The sequence below is a fragment of the Oncorhynchus kisutch genome, unplaced genomic scaffold, assembly GCF_002021735.2.
Source record: "Oncorhynchus kisutch isolate 150728-3 unplaced genomic scaffold, Okis_V2 Okis02a-Okis13b_hom, whole genome shotgun sequence".
Lineage (NCBI taxonomy): Eukaryota > Metazoa > Chordata > Actinopteri > Salmoniformes > Salmonidae > Oncorhynchus > Oncorhynchus kisutch.
Window position 1 is genome coordinate 10,912,465 of NW_022261979.1, and position 8,236 is coordinate 10,920,700.

An 8,236-nucleotide genomic window follows, 5' to 3' on the forward strand; every position below is an offset into this window, starting at 1 on the left:
CAGAGGCAGTAGGGATGGACCAGGGATGTTCTCTGTTTAGTGAGTGTTCCAGATCAGAGGCAGTAGAGATGGACCAGGGATGTTCTCTGTTTAGTGAGTGTTCCAGATCAGAGGCAGTGGGGGTGACCAGGGATGTTCTCTGTTTAGTGAGTGTTCCGGATCAGAGGCAGTGGGGATGACCAGGGATGTTCTCTGTTTGGTGAGTGTTCCAGATCAGAGGCAGTAGGGATGACCAGGGATGTTCTCTGTTTAGTGAGTCCTCCAGATCAGAGGCAGTAGGGATGACCAGGGATGTTCTCTGTTTAGTGAGTCCTCCAGATCAGAGGCAGTAGGGATGGACCAGGGATGTTCTCTGTTTGGTGAGTCCTCCAGATCAGAGGCAGTAGGGATGGACCAGGGATGTTCTCTGTTTAGTGAGTCCTCCAGATCAGAGGCAGTAGGGATGGACCAGGGATGTTCTCTTGATAAGCACATCAATTGGACCATATCCCTGTCAAAATGTAACCAGTGATTTTGGGTGTCAGAGAAAATGTATGGAGTCAAAATAACATTATTTTCTTTAGGAATGTAGTGAAGTAAAAGTAAAGTAGTCAGAAAATAGAAATAGTAAAGTACAGATACCCCCCCCCCTAAAAAAACTACTTAAGTAGTACTTTTATGTATTTTACTTCAGTACTTTACACCACTGAGTGTATGACCACCACAGGCACCTACTTCAGAGACAAGTCTTGAGCAGTAGAAGACTAATTCACTTTAAAAATAAACCTACACGCATCTTCAACGAGATGTGGATGAATCAACTTCAGGTCAAGAAACTGCCACCATTTATCATAAATCAGAAAAACAAATCAGATTGTCGTTTGGCGCAGGTATATGATATAGAAAAACAAATCAGATTGTCGTTTGGCGAAGGTATATGATATAGAAAAACCTAATGGGATGCTTTACAATACAGAGCAACGTTCAGCAGGGTTGGAGTCAATTCCACCTCAATTCAGTTTAGTATAGTGCAGATGCACCTAGGTTAAGGTGGTATAGTGTAGATGTACCTAGGTTAAGGTGATATAGTGTAGATGTACCTAGGTTAAGGTGATATAGTGTAGATGTACCTAGGTTAAGGTGGTATAGTATAGATGTACCTAGGTTAAGGTGGTATAGTATAGTGTAGATGTACCTAGGTTAAGGTGGTTTAGTATAGTGTAGATGTACCTAGGTTAAGGTGATATGGTGTAGATGTACCTAGGTTAAGGTGGTATAGTGTAGATGTACCTAGGTTAAGGTGGTATAGTGTAGATGTACCTAGGTTAAGGTGGTATAGTATAGTGTAGATGTACCTAGGTTAAGGTGGTATAGTATAGTGTAGATGTACCTAGGTTAAGGTGGTATAGTATAGTGTAGATGTACCTAGGTTAAGGACCTAGGTTAAAGAGCAGCTCACAGATTACTGCACCTGTACATAGCCCACCTATAATTTAGCCCAAACAACTACCTCTTTCCCAACTGTATTTAATTTTAATTTATTTATTTATTTTGCTCCTTTGCACCCCATTATTTTTTATTTCTACTTTGCTCATTCTTCCATTGCTAAACTACCATTCCAGTATTTTACTTGCTATATTGTATTTACTTTGCCATCATGGCCTTTTTTGCCTTTACCTCCCTTCTCACCTCATTTGCTCACATTGTATATAGACTTGTTTATACTGCATTATTGACTGCATGTTTGTTTTTACTCCATGTGTAACTCTGTGTCGTTTTATCTGTCGAACTGCTTTGCTTTATCTTGGCCAGGTCGCAATTGTAAATGAGAACTTGTTCTCAACTTGCCTACCTGGTTAAATAAAGGTAAAATAAATAAATAAATAAATAAAAAGGTGGTATAGTATAGTGTAGATGTACCTAGGTTAAGGTGGTATGGTATAGTGTAGATGTACCTAGGTTAAGGTGGTATGGTATAGTGTAGATGTACCTAGGTTAAGGTGGTATGGTATAGTGTAGATCTACCTAGGTTAAGGTGATATGGTATAGTGTAGATGTACCTAGGTTAAGGTGGTATAGTATAGTGTAGATGTACCTAGGTTAAGGTGATATGGTATAGTGAATATGTACCTAGGTTAAGGTGATATAGTATAGTGTAGATGTACCTAGGTTAAGGTGGTATGGTGTAGATGTACCTAGGTTAAGGTGGTATAGTGTAGATGTACCTAGGTTAAGGTGGTATAGTGTAGATGTACATAGGTTAAGGTGGTATAGTGTAGATGTACCTAGGTTAAGGTGGTATAGTGTAGATCTACCTAGGTTAAGGTGGTATGGTGTAGATGTACCTAGGTTAAGGTGGTATAGTGTAGATCTACCTAGGTTAAGGTGGTATGGTGTAGATGTACCTAGGTTAAGGTGGTATAGTATAGTGTAGATGTACCTAGGTTAAGGTGGTATAGTGTAGATGTACCTAGGTTAAGGTGGTATAGTGTAGATCTACCTAGGTTAAGGTGGTATGGTGTAGATGTACCTAGGTTAAGGTGGTATAGTATAGTGTAGATCTACCTAGGTTAAGGTGGTATAGTGTAGATCTACCTAGGTTAAGGTGGTATAGTGTAGATGTACCTAGGTTAAGGTGGTATAGTGTAGATGTACCTAGGTTAAGGTGGTATGGTGTAGATGTACCTAGGTTAAGGTGGTATAGTATAGTGTAGATCTACCTAGGTTAAGGTGGTATAGTGTAGATCTACCTAGGTTAAGGTGGTATAGTGTAGATGTACCTATGTTAAGGTGGTATAGTGTAGATGTACCTAGGTTAAGGTGGTATAGTATAGAGTAGATGTACCTAGGTTAAGGTGGTATAGTGTAGATGTACCTAGGTTAAGGTGGTATAGTATAGTGTAGATCTACCTAGGTTAAGGTGGTATAGTATAGTATAGTATAGTATAGTATAGTATAGTATAGTATAGTATAGTATAGTATAGTATAGTATAGTATAGTATAGATGTACCTAGGTTAAGGTGGTATAGTGTAGATGTACCTAGGTTAAGGTGGTATAGTATAGTGTAGATGTACCTAGGTTAAGGTTGTATAGTGTAGATGTACCTAGGTTAAGGTGGTATAGTATAGTGTAGATCTACCTAGGTTAAGGTGGTATAGTGTAGATCTACCTAGGTTAAGGTGGTATAGTGTAGATGTACCTATGTTAAGGTGGTATAGTGTAGATGTACCTAGGTTAAGGTGGTATAGTATAGTGTAGATGTACCTAGTTTAAGGTGGTATAGTGTAGATGTACCTAGGTTAAGGTGGTATAGTATAGTATAGATGTACCTAGGTTAAGGTGGTATAGTATAGATGTACCTAGGTTAAGGTGGTATAGTATAGTGTAGATGTACCTAGGTTAAGGTTGTATAGTGTAGGTGCACCTAGGTTAAGGTAGTATAGTATAGTGTAGATGTACCTAGGTTAAGGTGGTATAGTATATATGTACCTAGGTTAAGGTGGTATAGTATAGTGTAGATGTAGCTAGGTTAAGGTGGTATGGTATAGTGTAGATGTACCTAGGTTAAGGTGGTATAGTGTAGATGTACCTAGGTTAAGGTGATATAGTGTAGATGTACCTAGGTTAAGGTGGTATAGTATAGTGTAGATGCACCTAGGTTAAGGTGATTTGGTATAGTGTAGATGTACCTAGGTTAAGGTGGTATAGTATAGTGTAGATGTACCTAGGTTAAGGTGGTATAGTGTAGATGTACCTAGGTTAAGGTGATATAGTGTAGATGTACCTAGGTTAAGGTGGTATAGTATAGTGTAGATGCACCTAGGTTAAGGTGATTTGGTATAGTGTAGATCTACCTAGGTTAAGGTGGTATAGTATAGTGTAGATGTACCTAGGTTAAGGTGGTATAGTGTAGATGTACCTAGGTTAAGGTGGTATAGTGTAGATGTACCTAGGTTAAGGTGGTATAGTGTAGATGTACCTTGGTTAAGGTGGTATGGTGTAGATGTACCTAGGTTAAGGTGATATAGTGTAGATGTACCTAGGTTAAGGTGATATGGTATAGTGTAGATGTACCTAGGTTAAGGTGGTATAGTGTAGATGTACCTAGGTTAAGGTGATATAGTATAGTGTAGATGTACCTAGGTTAAGGTGGTATAGTGTAGATGTACCTAGGTTAAGGTGGTATGGTGTAGTGTAGATGTACCTAGGTTAAGGTGGTATAGTATAGTGTAGAACTACCTAGGTTAAGGTGGTATAGTATAGTGTAGATGTACCTAGGTTAAGGTGGTATGGTGTAGTGTAGATGTACCTAGGTTAAGGTGGTATAGTGTAGATCTACCTAGGTTAAGGTGGTATAGTATAGTGTAGATCTACCTAGGTTAAGGTGGTATAGTGTAGATGTACCTAGGTTAAGGTGGTATAGTATATTGTAGATCTACCTAGGTTAAGGTTGTATAGTATAGTGTAGATGTACCTAGGTTAAGGTGGTATAGTATAGTGTAGATGTACCTAGGTTAAGGTGGTATAGTGTAGATGTACCTAGGTTAAGGTGGTATAGTATAGTGTAGATGTACCTAGGTTAAGGTGATATGGTATAGTGTAGATGTACCTAGGTTAAGGTGGTATAGTATAGTGTAGATCTACCTAGGTTAAGGTGGTATAGTATAGTGTAGATGTACCTAGGTTAAGGTGATTTGGTAAAGTGTAGATGAACCTAGGTTAAGGTGATTTGGTATAGTGTAGATCTACCTAGGTTAATGTGATTTGGTATAGTGTAGATGTACCTAGGTTAAGGTGGTATAGTGTAGATGTACCTAGGTTAAGGTAGTATAGTGTAGATGTACCTAGGTTAAGGTGGTATAGTGTAGATGTACCTAGGTTAAGGTGGTATGGTGTAGATGTACCTAGGTTAAGGTGGTATGGTGTAGATGTACCTAGGTTAAGGTGGTATAGTGTAGATGTACCTAGGTTAAGGTGGTATAGTATAGTGTAGATGTACCTAGGTTAAGGTGGTATAGTGTAGATGTACCTAGGTTAAGGTGGTATAGTATAGTGTAGATGTACCTAGGTTAAGGTGGTATAGTGTAGATGTACCTAGGTTAAGGTGGTATAGTGTAGATGTACCTAGGTTAAGGTGGTATAGTGTAGATGTACCTAGGTTAAGGTGGTATGGTGTAGATGTACCTAGGTTAAGGTGGTATAGTATAGATGTACCTAGGTTAAGGTGGTATAGTATAGTATAGATCTACCTAGGTTAAGGTGGTATAGTATAGTGTAGATGTACCTAGGTTAAGGTGGTGTAGTGTAGATCTACCTAGGTTAAGGTGGTATAGTATAGATGTACCTAGGTTAAGGTGGTATAGTGTAGATGTACCTAGGTTAAGGTGGTATGGTGCAGATGTACCTAGGTTAAGGTGGTATAGTATAGTGTAGATGTACCTAGGTTAAGGTGGTATAGTATAGATGTACCTAGGTTAAGGTGGTATAGTATAGATGTACCTAGGTTAAGGTGGTATAGTATAGTGCAGCTGTACCTAGCTTAACGTGGCATATGTCTCCCCAATCTGGCAATACAGGGTCATGGCGAAGGCCATTCCAAAGATCATCAAGACTGCGATGCCAAATGCAATCCCCAGGGCGATGACTGTACCCTTCGCGATGACTGACATCACCAACTTGGTACAAGGTCTCAAGTACACTTTGCGTCGTCCGTCTGCGAGTTTACACTCCTGAGTGGTGTCACGGCAGTCACAAGAGGCGGGGGCTGTTGAGCCCCAGTCTGAAGGTCCATGGATCAGTCCACAACACTTTGCCTGCTCTTCCAGTTTCTGCATGAACGTCTGGAACAAAGACGACTGGTTCCTCAGCGGTAGCAGCTTCCCCGTCAACCATTCCTCAATCTTATTCACTCCGACAGCTCCCAGGATTCCAGCGATCACCAGGAGGATGAAGATGAGGAGCAGCCCGACGAAGAACAGCATGAGCATGACGCGGCTTTCCCTGATGGCACCAAAGCAGCCCAGGAAGCCGAGCACCGTGATGATGGTACCGACGGCTATCAGCAGGTTCAGCCCCGGTAACAACCCCCTATACACAGGGTTCACTTTGAGGTAGATGGAGACTCCGAGGATGATGCATCCACTGATCCAGAACAGCAGGTTGAAAACAAAGAGGCAGTACTTGATACACTTGTTCACAGCCATCTTCTAAGCTTCCAACAGCCAGGCAAGACGTGACGTGACAGAGCAACTTGAAGATGTACAGTGTGTGAGAGTGAGTGTACCAGATCTGTCACCTATGTAAAAAAAAAAATATTAAAAAAATAACAACCCGAAGCTGTAGGTGTGGCTAGTGACTCCTCATTCCAGAAACCAACCGTTTTCTACTTTAAAAAAACCATTATCTAAAAACTGCCGCTGGTTCAGCCCTCTGCTAGACTACTTCAACAAAGCCTGAGCAGTGAGCTCTGCTTGAGGCTGTTGGATTAAATACATGACTTCAACGGTATCCTGTATGACATGCAAATATTTTTTTAGCCCTGAAGACTTTCCTCTTGCAAACGGATCAGGTTAATAATCATGACAAACCAGCCTCCACCTGAACAGTTTCTCTCCCCGTGCTGTGGCCCTCACCAGCCTCTACCTGAACAGTTTCTCTCCCCGTGCTGTGGCCCTCACCAGCCTCTACCTGAACAGTTTCTCTCCCCGTGCTGTGGCCCTCACCAGCCTCTACCTGAACAGTTTCTCTCCCCGTGCTGTGGCCCTCACCAGCCTCTACCTGAACAGTTTCTCTCCCCATGCTGTGGCCCTCACCAGCCTCCACCTGAACAGTTTCTCTCCCCGTGCTGTGGCCCTCACCAGCCTCCACCTGAACAGTTTCTCTCCCCGTGCTGTGGCCCTCACCAGCCTCTACCTGAACAGTTTCTCTCCCCGTGCTCTGGCCCTCACCAGCCTCTACCTGAACAGTTTCTCTCCCCGTGCTGTGGCCCTCACCAGCCTCCACCTGAACAGTTTCTCTCCCCGTGCTGTGGCCCTCACCAGCCTCTACCTGAACAGTTTCTCTCCCCATGCTGTGGCCCTCACCAGCCTCCACCTGAACAGTTTCTCTCCCCGTGCTGTGGCCCTCACCAGCCTCCACCTGAACAGTTTCTCTCCCCGTGCTGTGGCCCTCACCAGCCTCTACCTGAACAGTTTCTCTCCCCGTGCTGTGGCCCTCACCAGCCTCCACCTGAACAGTTTCTCTCCCTGTGCTGTGGCCCTCACCAGCCTCCACCTGAACAGTTTCTCTCCCCGTGCTGTGGCCCTCACCAGCCTCCACCTGAACAGTTTCTCTCCCCGTGCTGTGGCCCTCACCAGCCTCCACCTGAACAGTTTCTCTCCCCATGCTGTGGACCTCACCAGCCTCCACCTGAACAGTTTCTCTCCCCATGCTGTGGCCCTCACCAGCCTCCACCTGAACAGTTTCTCTCCCCGTGCTGTGGCCCTCACCAGCCTCTACCTGAACAGTTTCTCTCCCCGTGCTGTGGCCCTCACCAGCCTCCACCTGAACAGTTTCTCTCCCCGTGCTGTGGCCCTCACCAGCCTCTACCTGAACAGTTTCTCTCCCCGTGCTGTGGCCCTCACCAGCCTCCACCTGAACAGATTCTCTCCCCATGCTGAGGCCCTCACCAGCCTCCACCTGAACAGTTTCTCTCCCTGTGCTGTGGCCCTCACCAGCCTCCACCTGAACAGTTTCTCTCCCCGTGCTGTGGCCCTCACCAGCCTCCACCTGAACAGTTTCTCTCCCTGTGCTGTGGCCCTCACCAGCCTCCACCTGAACAGTTTCTCTCCCCGTGCTGTGGCCCTCACCAGCCTCCACCTGAACAGTTTCTCTCCCCGTGCTGTGGCCCTCACCAGCCTCCACCTGAACAGTTTCTCTCCCCGTGCTGTGGCCCCCACCAGCCTCCACCTGAACAGTTTCTCTCCCCGTGCTGTGGACCTCACCAGCCTCCACTTGAACAGTGTCTCTCCCCGTGCTGTGGACCTCACCAGCCTCCACTTGAACAGTGTCTCTCCCCGTGCTGTGGACCTCACCAGCCTACACCAGATCCACAGAGACTAAAGGACTATGTACTCTATGCTGCACACTGTATCAAGACTGGAGATCACTCTGTCATGCTGATTTGAGTTCGAATAACAGACTGGAAGCTTCAAAAGGAGGGTGGTGCTTGAAATCATTGTTCTTCCTCTGACGACCATGGTTACCTGTAAGGGAACA

The 8,236-nt window shown here is 44.2% G+C and overlaps 1 pseudogene; it reads right to left on the bottom strand.

The window, feature by feature from the left end:
• Positions 1 to 379: 379 nt before the first annotated feature.
• Positions 380 to 6,224, bottom strand: LOC109887923 (tetraspanin-8 pseudogene; annotated as a pseudogene).
• Positions 6,225 to 8,236: the final 2,012 nt, after the last annotated feature.